Below are 21988 nucleotides of genomic sequence, written 5' to 3'. Positions count from 1 at the left end.
CAGACAAACAATCAATGTGCAAAAGACCATTAACTGTGCAATTACAAAAAGAAAAAAAGAAATAATAATAATAAAGTAATAATAAATAAACAATTAATATCGAGGACATGAGATGAAGCGTCCTTGAGAGTGAATCCATAGTTTATGGGAACAGTTTATTGATGCAGTGAGTGAGGTTAATTGAAGTTAACTTCTCTGGTTCAAAAACATGATGGTTGAAGGGTAATAACTGTTCCTGAACCTGGTGGTGCGGGTGCTCAGGTTCCTGTACCTTCCTCCTGATGGTAACAGCAAGAAGAGAGCATGGCCCGGATGGTGGGAGCCCTTGACAATGGACACTGCTTTCCTGTGACAGTGCTCCGTGTAGATGTGTTCAGTGGTGGGAAGTGCTTTACCCAGGATGGACTGGACCCTATCCACCGGTCTTTGTGTGCTTTTCCATTCAACGGCATTGATGTTTCCATATCAGCTCAAGATATAGTCAATATATTCTCCACTCCACATCTATAGAAGTTAGTCAAAGTTTTAGATGGCATACTTAATCTTCACAAACTTTAGAGAAAGGAGAGACAACGTTGTGTTTCTTCGTAATGGCACTTATGTGCTGGAGCCAGGACAGATCCTCTGAAATGATAGTACTGAGGAATTTAAAGTAGTTGACTTTCTCCACCTCTGATCCCTGATGAGAACTGGCTCATGGGCCTCTGGTTTCCTCCTCCTGAAGTCAATAACCAGCTCCTTGGTCTTACTCGTGTTGAGTGAGAGTGTTGCTGTGCCACCACTCAGTTAGATTCTCAATCAGCAAATATGCTGGTTTGTCACCACCTTTAATTTGGCCAAAACCAGTAGTGTCATTTGAAAATTTGAAAATGGCATTGCAGCTGTGTTTAGCCTCCCAGTTATAAGTATAAAATGAGTAGAGCAAGGGGCTAAGCACACTGCTTTGTGGTACACCTGTGCTGATGGAGATTGTGGAGGAGATATTGCTGCCAATTCAAACTGACTGGGGTCTGCAGGTGAAGAAATCAATGGTCCAGTTGCTCAAGGAGGTATTGAGACCAAGGTCTTGGAGCTTATTGATTAGTTTTGAGGGGATGATAGTATTGAATGCCAAGCTGTGGTCAATGAAGAAATCTTGATGTATGCTTCCGCGGTGGAGTGAAGAGCCAATGAAATGGCGTCTGCTGCTGACCTGCTGTGAAGGTGGGCAAATTGGAATGGATCCAAGTCGTTTCTCTTGCAGAAGTTAACATGTTTCATCACCAAACTCTCAAAGCACTTCATCACTGTGGACGTAAGTGCTACTGGACGATATTTACTGAGGCAGGTCACCACGTTCTTCTGAGGCACCGGTATAATTGAAGCCTGCTCCAAGCAGGAAGGTACCTCAGACTTCCGAAGCAAGAGGTTAAAGATATCAGTGAACGCTGCAGCCAGTTGATCAGTACAGTTCTTTAGTACTTGGCCACATACCCCATCTAGGGCGGATGCATTCCGTGGGTTCACCCTCCTGAAGGATGCTCTCACATTGGCCTCAGAGGCTAAAATCACAGGATCATCAGAAGCTGTTGGAGTTTGTGAAGGTGCTTCCATGCTTTGATGACCAAAGTGACATAAAAGGCATTGAGCTCATCTGGGAGTGAAAAGTTGTCACTGGGTTTCACTTTGTAGAAGGTGAAGGCATTCAAGCCCTGCCATAGCTGTTGAGCATCCTTCAATTATTCAAGTTTGTTCAGGAATTGTCATTTTGCATGTGAGATGGCTTTCCAGAGATCCTACCTGGACTCCTTGTATTTCACTTCATTCCCAGACCTGCATATCACTGATCCGGCCCTCAGCAGAATGCAGATCACATGGTTCATCCAGGACTTCTGGTTGCAGAAGACTCTGAATAATTTTGTTAGAACACACTCATCTATGAAGTCAGGCGCAACTATGGTGTATTTGTGCTGATGAGTCCTTGAACACAGCCCAGCCCACTGACTCAAAGCAATCCCGTAAACGCTCCTCTGCCTCCCGTGACTACCTCTTTGCTGTCCTTATCTCTGAACCTTACTCTTTAGCCTTTGCCTGTATGCAGGTAGGAGGAGAACAGCCAGTTGATCAGATTTTTAGGTATGCAATGTTAGGCATTCCTAATATAGTATAGCAGTGGATGGGTGTATTGGGACCCCTGGTGCTGCAGATGATATGTTGATGATAATTGGGCAGATGCTTCTTCCAACAAGCCTTATTGAAGTCCCTGACAATGATTGAAGTGTTGAGTAGGCTTTTTCTTGTTTACTGATGATATTTAGTAGGTTTCAATAAGATTCCTCCCTCATTCATCTAAACTCCAGCAAATACAGGCCCAGAGCTGTCAAAAACATCTCATTCATTAACCCTTTCATTTCCAGGATCACTCTTGTAAACTTCCTTTGGATCCTCTCCAATGCCAGCACATCCATTCTTAGATATGGGTCCCAAAACTGCTCACAATATTTTTTCAGTGGTCTGATCAATGGCTTATGAAGAGTTAGCATTACATCTTTGCCTTTATACTCTAGTTCTCTGGAAATGAATGCCAACATTACATTTGCCTTCCTTCCTTCCAACTGACTCAACCTTTATGTTAACTTTTAGGGTATTCCTGCACTAAATTCCCAAGTCCCTTTGTACCTCCAATTTCTGAAATTTATCCCTGTTTAGGAAATAAACTATGCCTTTATTCTTTCTACCAAGTGCATGACATTACCCTTCCCAACAATGTATTCCATTTGACATTTCTTTGCCCATTCTGCTTAACTGTCCAAGTCCTTCTGTAGGCTCCCTACTTCCACAACACTACCTGCCCCCCCCACCCCACCTATCATTTGTAAACTTGACCACAAAGACATCAATCCATCATCTGAATCATCAACATATAATGTGAAAAATAGCAGACCCAACATTGACTCATGCAGAACATTACTAGTCTCCAGCAGTTAACCAGAAAAGGCCCACTTTATTCCCACTCTTTGCCTTCTGCTAGTCAGCCACTCTTCTATCCACATGAGTATCTTTCCTGTAATACCATGGGCTCTTACCATGTTTAACAGCCTCATGTGTGGCACCTTGTCAAAGGCCTTCTGAAAATCCAAGTAAACAACATCCACTGACTCTCACTCCTTTGACATCCTGCCTCAAAGAATTTCCTTAAAGAATTCCAGCAGATTTGTCAAACAAGATTTACCCTTTAGGAAACCATGCTGACATCAGCCTATTTTATCATGTGCCTCCAAGTACCCTGGAATCTCACCTTAATAATGGACTCTAACATCTTGCTAACCACTGAAGTCAGGCTAACTGGCCCATAATTTCCTCTCACACAAAATGCTGGAGAAACTCAGCAAGCCAGGCAGCATCTATGGAAAAGAGTACAGTCAACACTTCGGCAGGACCTGCTGAAGAGTCTCGGCCCAAAACGTCGACTGTACTGTTTTCCATGGATGCTACCTGGACTGCTGAGCTCTTACAGCATTTTGTGTGTATTGCTTGGATTTGCAGCATCTGCAGAATTTCTCTTGTTCATAATTTCCTTTCTTCTGTCTCCCTCCCTTCTTAAAGAATGGGATGATATTTGCAATTTTCCAGCTCTCCAGAACATGATTCCTGAACGATCATTACTAATGACTCCACAATCTCTTTATATACCTCTTTCAGAACCTGAGGGTGCAGTCCATCTCAGTCCACCCTAGTCCAGGTGACTTTTCTACCTTCAGATCTTTCAGCTTCCCCAGTTCCTTCTCCTTAGTAATGCTCCATGTCACTCTCAAATTTCTAGCATTCTATTGGTGTCTTCCACAGTGAAGACTGAAGCAAAATATTTATTCAGTTCATCTGCCATTTATTTGTTCGTTTTTACTAATTCTCCAGTCATTTTTTATTGTTCCAATGTCCACACTTGCCTCTCTTTTACTCTTTATATAGTTGTGAAAACTTTTGGTATCATCTTTTATATTTATATATAGGCATCCGTTAGTCTCATGAGACCATGGATTTGTGCCTTGGAAGGTTTCCAGTGCACAAGCCTGGGCAAGGTTGTATGGAAGACCAGCAGTTGCCCATGCTGCAGTCTCCCCTCTCCACGCCACCGATGTTGCCTGAGGGAAGGGCATTAGGATCCATACAGCTTGGCAATGATGTCATCGCAGAGCAATGTGTGGTTAAGTGCCTTGCTCAAGGACACACATGCTGCCTCAGCCAAGGTTCGTACTAACGACCTTTAAATCACTAAACGAATGCATTAACCACTTGGCCACGTGCCAACACATCGTCTTTTATATTATTAGCCAGCTTAACTTCATATTTAATCTCTTCTCTCTTTGTTGTCTTTTTTTAGTTGCTTGCCATAGGTTTTTAAAAGCATCCCAATTTTATAGACTCCTAATAATTTTTTTCTACATTGCATGTTCTCCCTTCTGCTTTTATTCTGTCTTCATCTTCTCTTGTCAGCAATGGATGTCTCATCCTTCATTTAGAATGCTTCTCCTTAAGCTTCCAGTCATGGTTGATCTTCTTTCAGCCATGACTCTGCAATGCCCAGCTGCTAATTTCCTACAAGATCATCTACCTCATTTCTTATATTGCGTGTATTCAAGTATAATGCCTTCATCCTGTATTCATCATCCTTCTTTTCAATCTTACCTCCATGTTGCCTGAAGTTAAATTCTTATCACTTTCTAAGCCTTATGTCTTATTCTTTTTTCCAGAGACTTCAGTAACATCGCTTGCACTGGCTATCCCTTTTACTTTATCTGTACTTTTCTGATCCGTTGAACCCATCTCACCCCCACTATTTAGTTTCAATCTTTAACCCCCAGCATTACTTACGCGATTCATGAGAGGCCTAGGCACATGGTTCATGTGAAGGATATTTCACTGGAACTGTTTCTTCATTTTCCAATACTGATTGCAATGTCTCACAAATTCAAACTCACTGCTCCCACATCAATCCTTGAGCTACATAGTTATAGTTCTCTGATCTTATTAACCCCATGCCAATTTACATGTGGTTTAAGTAACAAATCAGAGATTAGTACCTTTTTGGGTTCTGCATTTTAATTTAGTCCCTATCTGCTCAAGTTCCCTCAGCAGAACCTCCTTCCTATGTCACTGTACTCACATGAACAATAACTGGATCTTTCCCTTCCCACTTGAAACTCCTCGACAGGTCAGATGAGATGTCCCAAACCCAGGCTGAGGCAGACAATAGATCCTTGCAACAGAGAATTGTCTCTATTCCCCTGACTATATGATCTCTAATTACAATTATGTTTCTCTTCTCTCCCCCTTCTTGAATGACTCCCTAAACCACAGTGACATGGTTTGTTTGCTCTTCATTCCTGTAGCCCCCAACTCATATCCTCCCAGAGAGCAGCAATCTCAGGCCTGTCGGTCAAGCTTCAGGATTGAGGCACTACCTCTTCAATCCCCCAATTTGCCTCACCCACAGTTACTCCCCTCTTGTCCCTAGCCACAGACTGAATTTGAAGAAGTTAATCTAATGGGTGTGACTGCCTCCTGAAACACAATGCCCTGGTGACTTTCCCACTCCATGATGTGTCACAGTGTTTGAAGCTCAGATTCCGGGCCACCAGCTTTGAGCCCGAGTTCCTCGAGCAGCCAACACTTGCTGCAGGTGTGGTCATCTGGAAACATAGTGGGGTCCACCAGCTCCCACGTCATGAAGCTACAACACTTCATCTGATTCTGTATCTCTACTCAATTTAATTATTATAATTTGGTATTTTTCTTGGGCAGCTAGAATATATAAATAAAACCTTATCTTCTCTTACCTGCTACATATCTGTGCCTCCTTGCTGAAACCTCTTGAGCCAAAGCCTCAGACCTCATACTCATACACTGGCCCATTCAGGCAAAGACAGCTCCACAATCGCCTCCAGGACCCTGGACTTTACCTCTTCTTGCAAAGGCACATGATCCAAAGCCCCCATTTCCCCCTCTAAATCTATCTGCTCACACTACAGCTGCTCCCACAATGGCCACCCTGCGTAAAACTCATTTCTTTGTATCGGTTCAAGAGACGCTCACATGCAACAAGACTTGCCCTTTTCAATGGTTCCTGCTCTTGCGCATATCTCGTTCTCACTATCCAAAGTGAAACACGATAAAAGAATATGTTAGCTTTACATATTGAACCTAAATTTACAACTGCTGCCAAAAGATAGGGCTTTTGCTCAAGGGAATAATTATTCTTTCAACAGTATATCATTGTTAGTGCAACATATCAATCTCTCCAACTCAGCTACAGATCAATTCAAACTGTTGTGTTTTAAAGGAGGGGTGCAAAGTGAAAAACAGAAACCGAAGACGGCTTAGTTACCAATGCTGAGATGATGCAAACCAAGACTGCATAAAGTGCAGAGCTGAAACAAGGCAGAACTGAGGCGATCACTAAGGTAGGACAAGAGAGACTTAAGTATGAGAATTTTAAACTTTGTGGACCAGGAAACAAAGCAAGTCAATGCATTTCTTGCCAGGTAAAAAGGACTTTTGTGGACTAGGATAAGGCCAATGGAGTTTCAAATGAGCAGCCAAACGAGGATGGAAAGAGGTGGTTGTGAATTAGTTGTAATCAAGTATATATAAAACTTAATGTCATTTTTCACTGGTTAGATGAACGTTTTAGAGAGAAATAGGAACACTGGAACACAAACACAGGAAAGAGCCACTGATTTTTTTCTGCCTTTCAAAAATATAACTTCTCTGTGTGGCTCAAATTGGCTTATCCTCCTTTTACTGGATACTTTTTCCCAACTCTGTATTCAAGAATTTACTGTACAAATCCGATTCCATTTGCAATTCAAAAAACAGATAACGTCTCTCATGATTTAATTGGAAGTGGCAGAAACTCAGCAAGAATGGATGAAAGGAAGCTAAAGTAATTTGCAGCAAACAAAAGAGATAAAATCTAGTAACCGATGGCCATGTTCTTCAGTTTCACTGGTGCAGTCCTTTAAAAAGTTAAAAGCACGGTATTATAATACTCCTGCCGTTCGTAGATATATTGTATTATTGAGGACTGAGGCAGAATTCACCTGCTCGATAGCTCATTTACATTTAATAAGACAAGGATGTGCACAGATAACAAGGTCCAAAAAGACTTTCATGGTGTTTTATGCTTGATAATGAAAGAGAGATGTTCTGTAATGAGTTGGTGAAAGTCAAGAAGCTCTAATGGGTGACAATGGAAAGACAGATGGGAATCTTTGATAAATTTGCAGGTATTACTGCAAATCCATATGGCTCACATACATAGAGCCTGGAATTATATGTATCTGTTATTTTTAGTGCTCTGGCCTTTATTTGTAAGCTCCCAGGGAAAGCTTTGCCTACTTCTACATGAAATATATGGCCAAAAATTGTCCTTCACATATCCCATCTCAGCCTATATGGACTTAATATTGTATAAAAGCTTGTTTGTCTTTCTATTTATATAACTACTTCAACATTGGATTTTTTTGAGAATATCATTCAGAAAAGAATATGAAAAAGATTGTTTTATTTTGATCCAATTAAAGAACAAAATAGAATTGGCTATGAACCTATTAATTCATGGAAATATACACTCTATGAGAGAACATTTTAAAGTAATTCTCAATGCATAATCCACAATATTGCTGGAGACAGAACTAAAGGCTTCCAAAGTCTGAACTTGTCTATTCTATTTGCATTAACAAACAGGTCCCTCACTGCTGCCTTAGGCTCCCTGTTCACCATAGTGTTACTCACAACTCCAGTGTAAATAAACTATTCTAAGTCCTGGCTCTCCTACTTTTCTAGCAGCTGGCAATTCTTGTCTCTCCCAATCTCATTTCCCTCTCTCATGCAATAAGTGCTGGAAATAATCAGCAAGGTTGGCATTATCTAAGGACAGAGGAACATCATTAATGTTTCAAGTTAATGATTATTGACCCATGTTGTTGCTCCAAAGATGTGGACATGATGAGAGTCGTTAGTATTTTCTGTGAAATTTTAAAATTCAGATTTCAGTATCTTCAGTTTATTGCCCTGTTCTCACTTCCAGGTTCTTCTCCCATCACCAGCGCCTCAGTCACTTTCCAGCTATCCTGATTGCACAATCTCTCACACCAACGTGGTGGCATGAGATTGAAATCCTTTTTGCTGATGAACTGCTGAGATTATCCAAAAGGTGTCAATTATTAGCCACTTAGTGTAATTACATCATATAATATTGTTATGATATGTCTTTGTATCCACTTTAAGGAAACAATACATAAGTTAGAGCAGGTTTAGCATTCAGAGGAAGACAAGTATGAACCAGCTTTGAAATTTCCATTTTACTGAGTAGCTTTCCAGGACACTAGAGATGTCTTCCTTCTTCAAGGAATGGGGTTTTCCTTGTACCACCATTGATGCTGCCCTCACCCACATCTCCTCCATTTCCAGTATGTTTATCCTCAGCCCACCTTCCCACTGCCTTCACAAGGATAGAGTTCCTTTGGTCCTTACTTAACACCCATGAGCCTTTGCATCCAACACAACATTCCGCCAACTGCTGTAATTTTCAAAAGGACCCTACCACTAAACACATCTTTACATCCCCCATTCCCAACTCTCCACTTTCTGCAGGTTCCATTCACAATTCCATTGTCCATTTGTCCCTCCCCTCTTATCTCCTTCCTCTCACTTATCACTACACCTGCCCATTCACCTCCCTCACCTCCATTCAGAGCTCCAAACAGTCCTCCCAGACGAGGCAACACTTCACTTGTAAATCAGTTGGGTTCAGCAATTGTATCTGGTGCTCCTGATGCAGCCTCCTCTCCATTGGTGAAACCCATCATAAATTGGGGGACTGTTTTGTCAAGCACCTCTGCTCTATATGCCAAAAGCGGAATTTCCCAGTGGCCAATGTTGGATGTTTTAATCCAACGTTTTTTCAGAAGTCAGGAAAGTGGCATTGGACTTGTTGCAATCATTTCATTAAAAATTGATAGAACAAAGGAAAGTTGAATAGACAGTAGAAGAGGTCTACCAAGTGAATGGAAAGCTAAGATTCAGATGGTGCTGTTTTGTGTTTAACTATTTTATAACCATGGAGATAAGAAAAATTCCATTCAAACTTGAAGATAAGAATTAATCATTTAGAAAGTTATCATTCAAATACTCCAGTACCAAGTTAACCAATGAGAAAGCACTTATTCAAATAAACAAAGCTTCCAGAGCTTTCCAGAATTATACCGCGTATCGCCACTAGAAGCATATTAAACTATTATATGCATATAAAAACTACTTAAATTACAAGCAGATAATTGTTAAACTGCACAGAAAATAACAATTAAACAGTCTTATCTAAGAATTAAGCAGTCAGATCCAACAATTCCCCCTTTGATTCTGAAACACATGTTTAGAATCATTACATCTGAAAATCCAAATAACTTGTAGTATACTTGTTACATATAAAGTACATGTTTCCCCCTCCATCCGAAGGTAGAGCATTCCTATGAAATGGTTCGTAAGCCGAAATGTCGTAAGGCGAAGAAACAATTACCATTTATTTATATGGGAAAATTTTGTGAGCGTTCGCAAACCCAAAAATAACCTACCAAATCATGCCAAATAACACATAAAACCTAAAATAACAGTAACACACAGTAAAAGCAGGAATGATATGATAAATACACAGTCTATATAAAGTAGAAATACTTTTCCACAATCATTACTACACTGCTCTCCGTAGCGAAAATCTCACGCAAACGCTGTTGCCAAATACACGGCGCAAGCACTCTCCAGTAACCGTTAAGCTATGAAGCTGCCAAATCATACTAAATAACACTTAAAAATCCACAGCCGATATAAAGTTGAAATAATGTATGTACAGTGTAGTATCACTTACTGGAATTGGGAAGACAGCGCAGAGCACACTGATGATGGTATGTTAGGCTGATCGTCGCAGGTTGGGTGGTGCAGTGGCCCCCTCCCTCCGGGCCATCGACCGATACCAATCCGCGAAGCATGCAGGAATGCAGCGGTAGCCAGGAGGCACACAGCACATCTTTAAGAAAAAAGCCGAAATAAAAATGCTAATTAATTAGGTGTTGCCCGGCACGTAACTGTCGGCCTAGATCAATGCCGATTGCTGATTGCATTGCCTTTGATCTGGGCCGACATTTACGAGTGGGGCGGCACCTAATTAATTAGCATGTTTATTTTGGCTTTTTTCTTAAAGATGTGCTGTGTGTCTCCCGGCTACTGCTGCATTCTCCGCGAATCGGTACAGCATCTGTCTGCCGCCTGGGTGTTGGGGTGGTGGGACACTGGGGTGTCATCTTGTCATCTGTTTCCATTAGAGCAGGCAGCTCATCTTCTCCTATCTCTGCCTGCCTCGATGTCGAAGGTCAAGGTGGCTGATGTGGAAGGCTTGCTTGACTGCTGAGCCTCGCGCATTTTTCTATTATACAGTTCTTTGTAAGCACTCAAACCATTTTGCAAATATCCCCAAAACCTACGTACCCTTTCAAAAGTAAAGTCATACTTTATCATTGCAGCGAAAATCTCACGTAGTTGCTTCGCTTTCGCTATTGCATTCGGTTTCGATTGTTATCCTTTCCTCTTCCAATTGCATCAGCTCTTCATCTATCAGTTCTTGGCCATGAGATGCCAAAACCTCTTCAACATCATCTTCGTCAGCTTCCACAAGCCAAACTCACTTAGTCCTTACTTCGTTCACCAGGATTGAAACGCTTAATTATGTCTAGTTTTACGCTAAGTGTAACACTCTTATGAGCTCTTTTAGGCTTTTCCGATACCTTAGAACTCATCTTGCTAACGACTGCTCACAGGCTCCTGTTAAAGCAATGCAGCTCCGAATCCGGGGGAGAGTGGCTGCTCGGGGCACACGCTGCCTTTTATCGCGCGCTGATTTTTTATCGCGCGCTGCTTTTTTCTCGTAACAGTGAAAACACCTTCTGAAAGCGAAAATGGGGTACTAATGTAGGTCTTTCATAACAGTGAGGTTTTGTAAAGCGAACGTTGGAACAGCGGGGGACACCTGTGTTACGTACCCCGTAACTGGGTTGCCAAACCAGCAGAAATGGATCACTCAGTTGGAGTCTGGATTACTGGAACTAAGAAAGTTTTATTAAAGAAATAAGCAACACTGTACTCTAATCAAAAGGATAATAAATGCAACAGTTCAGCAATGATAAACACACATGTACACAGACTAGGATAACAGGATCAATCAAGCTCTATTGTCGTCTAGGGGTAAATGACCAGTTTCAAAGTGACGCAATGTTCAGTTCAATTGATTTCAGTTCAGTTCACAGTAATCACGGTCGTGCCGGTGGACGGGGGGTGGGGGGGAGGAGAGAGAGAGAGAGAGCGAAAGCGAATGAATATTCAAAATGGCTTCCACACAGACCTTCGATATTCCTCGCAGTCAGCTTTCGGGCGAGCCCTTTGTAATGTCTTCTGAGGTCACCGACTGTGACCCCTCCGTTTCAGATACGATCGTTCCTCTGCAGTGAACCTGAAACCCAGGCAAGGGCGGACACACACCAGGTTCCCGCCGATCGTACCTTTCCACCCTGTGCGTCTATGGCTTGGTCCCACGAGCAGCCCTCCAAAACTCCCACCGACTTGTGGGAGACGCACCGCTTCCAGGGTCTCGTTACCTCGGGGTGTCGTGTGTGTGTTGCCTTAGCGAACCTGTCCCTTTTTATCACCCTGCTGGGCTATAGCCTGTCTATCACACTTCAAACAGTTCAGGGTTCAAAAAGGAGCCGATCTTGACAGCTCTCAGATCATGTCTCCTTCCGTTAAACTCTCCCGTCTCTTCATTAACATTTCCAAATGCTGCTCCATTGTCTTCCTTATCTCTCTTTCTCCTGAAGACAGGTGGCAGATCAACTGCTGATCCCACTGGTGCCAGCACAGGACAGTTAACATCTTAATCTAGGTGTACTCTTTGTAACCTTCTTTCGTCACACCCCTCACCTTTAAGGATTTTTACTGGGGTAAAAATTACAAACATGAATACATTATTAGATACATACACATATACATCTTCATCAGCTATTTGGCTAATACAGAGAATTTTAAGTTGTCAACACCTTGACAGACAGACAGCAATCACATTTTCTGTTCCTTTTATATGTGTTATTAATAATCCCCTAAACCAGGCTCCAACCTAGCAAACTTCATAGTGGCCAAAAACACTGATGAATTGCGATCAGTGTAACCTCTCATTGGGTTTCGTCCCGGACCACGATAACAAGGGTCGTCCCATCCCGACTTAGTTTTCTCTCGCAAGGTCTTAGTAGGAGGGGGAGGGGTAGTAACCGCAGAGTTATTGCAAAACTTCCTACAATACCCCACCATCTCCAAGAGCCTTCTGAGGGCCCTCTTGTCTGTCGGGGTTGGGGTGTCAGAGATAGCCCGCACCTTAGCTTGCATCGCTGCCAGCTGCCCCTGTGTTATCACAATTCCCAGATAAGTGACCTTCGTGTGGCCGAACTCATTTTTTTCAAGGTTCACTATCAAGCTGGCTTCAGACAGCTGTATTATATCACCAATATAAACTTCTGTGTTCGTTAGCCCTTTTGTCACTGAATTACTCATTCTATAGGGCTGTTGCTCACTAGGCTGACCTAACTTGACAAACACCACCCAACGTCCCAGTTCTTTGCATCGCCTCGGGACAATCAAACACATGTGTGCGAGCCGTTTAATTACTTCTCCTAAACAGTCGCTTTGTTCGGGGATTAAGGGAGAGACCTTATCAGCAGAGCTGGCCAAAACAATAGCCTTCTCCCATCTGGTCGATACCATACTCATCTTTTCAAAAGGTTTTTTTTTCTTATCTTACCTAGCTTCATTGATTTCCGCGCTAACACCGACTAGGTTTGTTAGCATATCAAAAGCCTGTGACCGTCTCAGTTCGCGTCTGCCATAATCAATAACATCCTTCTTCCTGTGCAGCCAGTAAACCTCTTTCATGATTCTGCCAACTGTTTCCTTCAGCACCTCAAAATGTCCACCGAGGGGTACCTTGTGGGCCAGGTTAAAAATCTCATCCCCAGAGCTTTTTGGCACCATCCCCCAATCCTCATCTGCGGTACTTGGTCTCCTTTCCTTCCTTAGCACCTCCCCCTTCACACCATGGCCTACTGGCTCTCTTCCTAACTCCGTTTCACAGCGAGCACTCCTGTGCCTGTATAAAGTCCTTCTTTTCTAATGATAAATCTACCTTAATTTCCCCACTTCCTCCTGTTTCATTACATTCTTTCTTTTCACTTTCTACCTCCCCCTGGTACAAGGCTGGTAGAAACAGTCTCAGCTAAATTTACCTCGGCAGTCCCGGGATGAACCTGTGAGTCCATGGGTGGGGCCTCAATGCTGGCAGGCTGACCTGTCAAGCTCACTGCCGAGAACACAATTCCCCCGGCAAGGTCATTACCGAGCAAGACTTCCACGCCTTTCATCGGTAATTCGGGCCTCACCCCGATCGTGACTAGTCCAGAGACCAAGTTGCTTTGTAGGTGTATCTGGTGCAAAGGGACTGCCTCTGTCCCTCCCCCAATACCTTTTACCTTGACCTCCCCAGTCTGCTAAACTCTAATACACTCTTCAATATCAATGACTGACACATTCCCATGTCTCTCCAGATCCGCACTGGAACTGGGTTTAACCCCTCCTTCACCGACACCAATCTGGCCGAGATAAACCTCTCGTGCCCTTCCTGAACTTTGGCAGACCTTTCCTCTCCTAGCGGTTTGTTTACCAGCTCAATACAGCCAGTCAAAATCGCCGTTTTTCCTTTTCCCGTCTCCTTCTTTGCGGCAAAGCACCTGGACGCAAAGTGTCCGACTTTCCCACAATTATAACAGACGACCCCAGGAGACTTCCTACCAGACTGCTCCCAGTCTACCTTATCCTTCTCACTAGTCCCTGGCTTATTTTCTGACTTTTCTGGCGGACTCTCCCTGCCGTCCTGACTACCCTTCTGGTAGCCTTTACTCGGGGAAAACTTCATTTTATGTGTCAACGCATACTCATCCGCTAACTTAGCAGTTGCGGCTAATGTGGCTGCCTCTTTCTCATCTAGGTAGTGTCTCATACCTTCAGGGACACAACCTTTAAACTGCTCAATCAGGATCATCTGTAGCAGTCTGTCATAATCCCCATCTACCCCCTTCGAGGTGCACCAACGCTCACAATATGTCTGCATCTCACGGGCAAATTCTAAATACATGCGGTCCCACGGCTTCCTCGCATTCCGGAACCTCTGCCGGTATGCCTGCGGGACCAACTCATAAATCCTGAGGATGGCCTCTTTCACCACCTTATACCTCTGGGCATCTTCCGCGGACAAAGCTGAGTAAGCTTGTTGGGCTTTTCCTTTAAGTACACTCTGAAGCAAAACAGCCCACTTATCCCTCGGCCAGTCCTGACTTGCAGCAACTTTTTCGAAATGGAGGGTGTACCGATCCGCATCAGTATCGTCAAATGGGTGAACCAGCCTAACCTCCTGGGTCGCCCGGAACCCTCCACCTTGGTTCGGCATGGGACCCTGCGCTGCCGTCATCTTTAACCTCTCCAGCTCAAATTCCCTTTCCCTCTGCCTCTCTTCTCGCTCCAACGGTCTCTCTTTCTCTTTCTCTTCGTGTTCTAGCTGCCCTACCCGGAACTCGTGCTCGAGTCTCTGTTTTTCAAGCTGCACCTGTACCGCGTCTCCACCAGGTTTTTCAATAGACACCACCTCCAGCTCCCCTTGGGGAAACACACCTTTAGATACATAGTGCTCTACAATAGCTCTGTGTATCTCCTCTCTCCTCATTGTTGACTTCCCCTTAACAAGATTCAACCGTTTGGCCACAGCTGCCAATTCCGCTTCCCTGGCATCCTTTAATGCCTCCAAGGTCGGCTCCTTTAGAAATTCCTCAATCTCCATTTCTGCTGTTTGCCTTTTCTTTCTTTCGGGAATTTTAACCCAATCAATTTACTCCGTCCCAAATTTAGCGTTCAAAATCCCGGACGAGAACCCCACTTATATTATGTACCCCGTAACTGGGTTGCCAAACCAGCAGAAATGGATCACTCAGTTGGAGTCTGGATTACTGGAACTAAGAAAGTTTTATTAAAGAATTAAGCAACACTGTACTCTAATCAAAAGGATAATAAATGCAACAGTTCAGCAATGATAAACACACATGTACACAGAACTAGGATAACAGGATCAATCAAGCTCTATCGTCGTCTAGGGGTAAATGACCAGTTTCAAAGTGACGCAATGTTCAGTTCAATTGATTTCAGTTCAGTTCACAGTAATCACGGTCGTGCCGGTGGACGGGGGGTGGGGGGGAGAAGAGAGAGAGAGAGAGCGAAAGCGAATGAATATTCAAAATGGCTTCCACACAGACCTTCAATATTCCTCGCAGTCAGCTTTCGGGCGAGCCCTTTGTAATGTCTTCTGAGGTCACCGACTGTGACCCCTCCGTTTCAGATACGATCGTTCCTCTGCAGTGAACCTGGAACCCAGGCAAGGGCGGACACACACCAGGTTCCCGCCGATCGTACCTTTCCACCCTGTGCGTCTATGGCTTGGTCCCGCGAGCAGCCCTCCAAAACTCCCACCGACTTGTGGGAGACGCACCGCTTCCAGGGTCTCGTTACCTCGGGGTGTCGTGTGTGTGTTGCCTTAGCGAACCTGTCCCTTTTTATCACCCTGCTGGGGTATCGCCTGTCCATCACTTCAAACAGTTCAGGGTTCAAAAAGGAGCCGATCTTGACAGCTCTCAGACCGTGTCTCCTTCCGTTAAACTCTCCCATCTCTTCATTAACATTTCCAAATGCTGCTACACTGTCTTCCTTATCTCTCTTTCTCCTGAAGACAGGTGGCAGACCAACTGCTGATCCCACTGGTGCCAGCACAGGACAGTTAACATCTTAATCTAGGTGTACTCTTTGTAACCCTCTTTCGTTACACCTGTAATCAAAAAATCTACTAAGGTTGTAACATATCAAAGTGTATATATTTTTTAAATATTCATAAGTTCATGCCATGGTTAAGCATATCAGTACCCATGCTTACATGAGGTTGAACAATTCTATTAATGATTGCTTTTAAACAAGTAAAAAAAATGTAAGTTATAATAAGGCATACTAGTATGAATAATATGACTTGTAATATTGAGTAACCTCAGCTTCAGAGGCTTAAATGAGTCCAGTCAAAGAAATCCCATCCATCAGACTGATGTAGTTTAGCTATGAATATGTTCAGCCAAATTAGTCATGTCTTCAGATTCCCAGGTATGGAAGTACAACACTCGTTGCCTATAACTGCACATCTTGCCCCTTCTAACTGTTAAGAGAAGATCTAATGCCATGTGATTTTATAGAACCATCTTGTCCATGACAATTGTTGTTAATTTTCCCAAAGCTTTAGCAATGTCATTGCTCACTCTTTCTAAGGTTGCAGCAACATTTTTAATCTGTCTCATACTCCTTGAAACACCATAAAATGGGAGTAAAATTTATGCAATTGATCTCCTTCTAAAATATCTCATTTACTTCTAGGCTCGAGAGGTAAACGTAAGGCATGCTTATGTCTCACAGCAGGAAAAAACATACCTAAATGACAAGGTCCTAGCCAATTACGGTATGTGGAAGAGAGGTGTAGGCTCCATTTCCACACATAAAGTACACATTGTTCCATGAACTTAGACTATTTCTTATTACTTGACAGGGGCTTTAACCTGTTTAAGATGGCCCCGGTTAAACTCAGCAACTTGCTGGTGGCGAACAAAACAAACGAAACCTCCTCTACTGTCAAGATGAAGCCAGGTTGGAGGAACAACACCTTAATTTATTATTCCGTCTGGGTAGCCTCCAACCCGATGGCATGAATATTGACTTCCCCAACTTCCGTTAATGCCCCTCCCCCCTTCACACCCCATCCCTTATTTGTTTATTTGATATTTTTTAATATATTTTTTATTTTATCCCCCTTTTTTGTCTCTCTCTTTTTTCTCCCTCTGTCCCTCTCACTATAACTCCTTGCCGGCTCTCCACCCTCCAGGCTCCCCTCCCCCCTTCTCTTTCTCCCCAGGCTTCCCATCCCATGATCCTCTCCCTTCTCCAGCCTGGTATTCCTTTTGCCAATCAACTTTCCAGCTCTTAGATCCACCACTCCCCTCCTGTCTTCTCCTATCATTTTGGATCTCCCCCTCCCCCTTTCAAATCTCTTACTATCTCTTCTTTCAGTTAGTCCTGATGAAGGGTCCCGGCCCGAAACGTCGACTGTACCTCTTCCCTCAGATGCTGCCTGGCCTGCTGCGTTCACCAGCATTTTTTGTGTGTATTGGTTGAATTAATTTATTAATCACACTTTTTCTGGTAAACAATCCCTGCAAACAATAATCCGTAACTCTCCTTTTAGGTTTGAGTTTTTGGACCGTCTACGACCTGGCATTTTTGCAGGGTGAATTGAAGTCTTGAAGGTGCAGAATAGTTGTGGTATGGCATATTGGGCCAAACTGAGGCAGTATGGCACAGACACGATAGCAAGGACTGAGCCAATGTTTCACCATTGCTGGAGCAGACTTGGAGGTGATTTGATATGACAGAACTGAGGCAAAGCAAGGTTGGGGCAGTGGGACCCAGACTCGGGCCCAAGAGCAAGGGAAGGCCTGAGGTTTGATGAACTTAAGTGCTGGGCCAAACTTCAGGTATGGGCCACATTGAAGTTGCAGGTCCTGGCCCCAAGGGCATATCAAAGCAGCAGGGCCCGTGTCCGAGAGTGAGGAACAACCCGAGGTTTGGAAAATTTAAGTGACGGGAAAAATGGAAAAGGTCAAAGTGTTGGGGCAGGAGGCTAGAGATGAGCCAGTTCGGCTCACTGTTCCATAAAGTTTACTCACCTCTGTGCTAAACTGCAATGAATGGGCTGCTGAATCCACTGCTGACTTCATGACTGTGGACTCATATTCGTGAACTTCAGTTCTGAAAGCTATTTGCTTACTTTCATTATTTGCACTACCTTTTTCTGCACATTGGGTGTTTGATGGTAGTTGTTTAATGGACTTGATTGGGTTTCTTTGTTTTGTTGCTGCCTGTAAGGAGGCGAATCTGATGGTTCTATATAGTACACACACTTGGGTAATAAATGTACTTCGAACTTCGTTAAATTGCAATATTTTTCTGATCATTGATAAACATTCCAGAATCATTACCCTATTTAGGAAAATATATAAACTAGCCCTACTGGAATGGTAACTTCTGAATTCAAGCAAAAAGTAACTTTTATAGTGATGAGATGAAAAGATTTAATTGCTTTGCGTGAACATTAGATGTGGATATATCCTAGGTTAAGGCATGAATAGGGTCAGATATTATATTCTCTAAATTATGCTGATTATATTTACTTTGTACATAAATGATCCTGTTTTAGACAATTTTGTGGGGCCATGATCATGGTATATTTATGTCTTCCTTGGGAAGAATGAATCCGAGGCATAATATCAATATTGCCATTGCTGGAATGTTTAATAAAGAGGGCAAATGTTTGTTCTGGATCTGTAGGAATGTCTAGCATTGGTGAATATTTTGAATTGGGCAGTATATATTGACATACCCAACAGCAACAATCATTGGCATCAGCAAATCCATGTGGTATTCTCAAGTATACATTATGAGTCATCTCAATTGGCACATTATGAATAGAGAAACTTGGCAGAAATATAACAACAACAAATAACATTAAAATAAGCTTCATAATGTTCAGTAGTTGTCAACTTGCTCGAAGTCTTCTGGCTAGTTAGTGATTTAGTCACTGCAGTCCACCAGTGCAAGCACTGTAGCCAAGAAGTCACAAGCACATTAAACACAGCGTTCACTGTCCTTGTCGGGTACCACTTTAGCTTGCTTGCAGTGGCTGGTAAGTATCCAATTTTACCTTTTACCTTCACTGCCACGTTGATAATTAACAGCAATTGATAAAGACCTTCCCACTGAGCTCCCAGTGGTTCCTTATACGTTTTCATTATCAGGACCCACTCACCAGGAATCAGGATGTGTCCTCCTCCTACTGGATTACCACAAGCAGCAAAAAATCTGTTGAGAAGCAGACTGGACAGAATACGTTAATTTCACACAATAGTTAATTAAACTATCTTCCTTACTATATATATCAGCCTCTCTTTGAGATCAAGGGCTCCTGGCAGAGACATAGGACACCCTGTTACCACCTCAAATCAATTTAGTTTAGTTTTCTTTGTTTGGAGTTGTTCTGATACTACACAAGACGATACGAAGAGCCACTGGCTTCCTCACGATACTTAGTCAATTGTTGTTTGATAGTTCCATTCATTTGTTCAACTTGTCCTGGTGCCTCTGGTGATGTGGAGAATGAAAAGACCATTCATCTATTGACATAATTCCCGACAAACACTCCCAACAAAATACATTCCCTGGTCAGAATCAATGTGACATAATCCTTGATCAGAGTTTTTGCTGGGTGAGCAGCAGTGGCTTTCCTTGTCAGAATATATTCTGCCCATCTTAAAAACTTGTCTACTTTCACTTGTACGTCTGAGTATCCTTGACACTTTGGTAAAGAAGTGTAGTGCAGTTGTAAGTGTAAAGATGGACAAGGTGGTGCAGGAGGACCTAATTATCATATCTACTCCACTGCTCCAAGATTTGTTTCCGCAACCATAGTGGTCACAAAGAATCAGTGGAAGTATGTAGCTCCACAATGACTACCAACATATCTCCTGTGCAACCGGAGGAGCCAACACACTTGACCACTGTTATACCACCATCAAAAAATGCTTACCATTCTGTCCCACACCCACACTCACATTTTGGAAAGTCCATTCACCTGTTTGTACTACTACTCCCCGAGAATAAAGACCACAACACCAGTGGTGAGGACCACAAAGGTATGGTCAATGTAGGTGGAGGAGCCTTTGAGCCAGTGGACTGGACAATATTCAGGAATTCATCTTTGAACCTGAATGAATATGCCACAGTTGTCACTGACTTCATCAAGACCTGTGTGAATGGGTGAGTGCTTTAGAGCAGCGGTCTCCAACCACCTGGCCGCGGACCAGTACCGGGCCGCAAAGCATGTGCTACCGGGCTGTGAGGAAACGACTTACTTCAAGCTCCCCTGATAATTGACTTATCACTATGTTCATGCGAGGAAAATATGCGCTGTGTGTTTAATATTAATTTCATTAGATAAACCCTTTTAGAAACGAAATTGAGTGTATTAGCATGATTAACATCCCCCCCCCCCCCGAACAAAAAGGATTTGCAGGGGAAAGAAAATCGGCAGGTCACGACACACATGCGTACTGGTGCCCGCACAAGGCTTCATGGTCATTGTAGTCTTTTTTGGGGTAAACACGACTGCTACAGTATTTGACTGCTACTCTTGTCCGTTGGCAACCCTACCCCCCCCCCCCACCCACCCGGGTCGGCCGGTCCGCAAGAATATTGTCAATATTAAACCGGTCCGCAGTGCAAAAAAGGTTGGGGATCCCTGCTTTTGAGAACATACCAGAGTGTGGGGTCAAGCGGGCCTTTTCCTCTGAAAGGGGTCTCAATACAATGCCTGTTCTGTCTCATTTTCTCAAATAAAGAGATGCTTTCATATTGACCAGCATATCTCTCTGCTGACTTGGGGAGCTCGTCCGGGATGCCTTTGCGACCAATGTGTGGCTAGTAATCTCAGCAGTCTAAGTGGGTGAGTATTTTTAAAATCAGAACTCCCACTTGGACCTGGTTGGGTTGTTGGCTATGGGATTGTTAGGTATCAGAAACGTGGTGGAGAGCTGAACTGGGAATTATAAATATTGTGTGTGTGTGTGTGTGTGTGTGTGTGTGTGTTGTTGTTTATGTAAGAGATGAAACTTTGTGTGATAATTTGGTGAGACGGGGTCACCAGTCACAAAGGGTGGTTACTGAATTTTGAGACGCCAGTAGGGCTGTGTATAGTCATTCTTGGATCTACATTTCAGCACATGCATTTGCGAGTGTGTGTGCCTTGGTGTAACAGATGCAAAGGAATACAGCAGGCACCATGAGTTCAGATGCACATAAGTGGCAGATTGCAGATTACATACTCTACGGTTTTAAGTGTGTGCTCTTTAATTTGCATCCAACATTTAAGTTTTGCATAGTGTGGGAATTAGTATGGAGATATTTCAAGGAGAGGTTTTACCCAGATATATCTGTTAGGATGGCACCTATGGAGGTCAAGCAACATCAGGTCTAGAACCCTGATGACCCGAGCCAGCCCTTGACTTTGATTACAACCATCCATAAACCCTTCACCCCCAAGGAGAAGCAGAGCATTTGGTCAGAGCTGCCCTCACTTAAGGCCACCAGCAGGAATGCAGAATTCCGGCACAAGCTCGAGGAAATGGCTGAAATTCACCAGAAGCACCCCAAAGATATATATGCATTGTAAAAACAAAGTGCCGGAGGGATATGTGGGACAGTATGGCCCAGGGATTGCAGGATGGTACATGGACAACTACAGAGAATGCCAGCAATGAAGAATGATGTTGCTTCTTTAAAGGGGAAGTAAGGCAGCAACTGGGAGGGGGGATGAGTAACTGGGGAACTATGATGTCAGTGATCCAGAGCACTGATGAGCCTGCCATAGATTATGCAGAACATAAATACTGAGCGTATGAGAAGTATTCAGGGTTGCATAACCCAGGGAGGGACGACCCAGTCTTCCTGAAAATGCTGAATGAAGGCCTGAGCTCAGTCCACCAGGAAGTTTTAGATTTAGGGATAGCAGTGGGATCCAGCTGCTCAGCAACAGTGTCATGGGCCAGTGAGGTAGATCGGAGGAGAGGGAGTGGAAGTTGTAAAGTGACTAAACTGAATGTATCTGCTGTGACATCACAAGGAACTTGCTTTGTGTGCCAGCAGCTGGGACACATAACAAGGAACTGCTGGAATA

This window comes from Mobula hypostoma, chromosome 7 (genome assembly GCF_963921235.1).
Source record: "Mobula hypostoma chromosome 7, sMobHyp1.1, whole genome shotgun sequence".
NCBI classification, from domain to species: domain Eukaryota; kingdom Metazoa; phylum Chordata; class Chondrichthyes; order Myliobatiformes; family Myliobatidae; genus Mobula; species Mobula hypostoma.
This window is presented reverse-complemented; position numbering follows the sequence as displayed.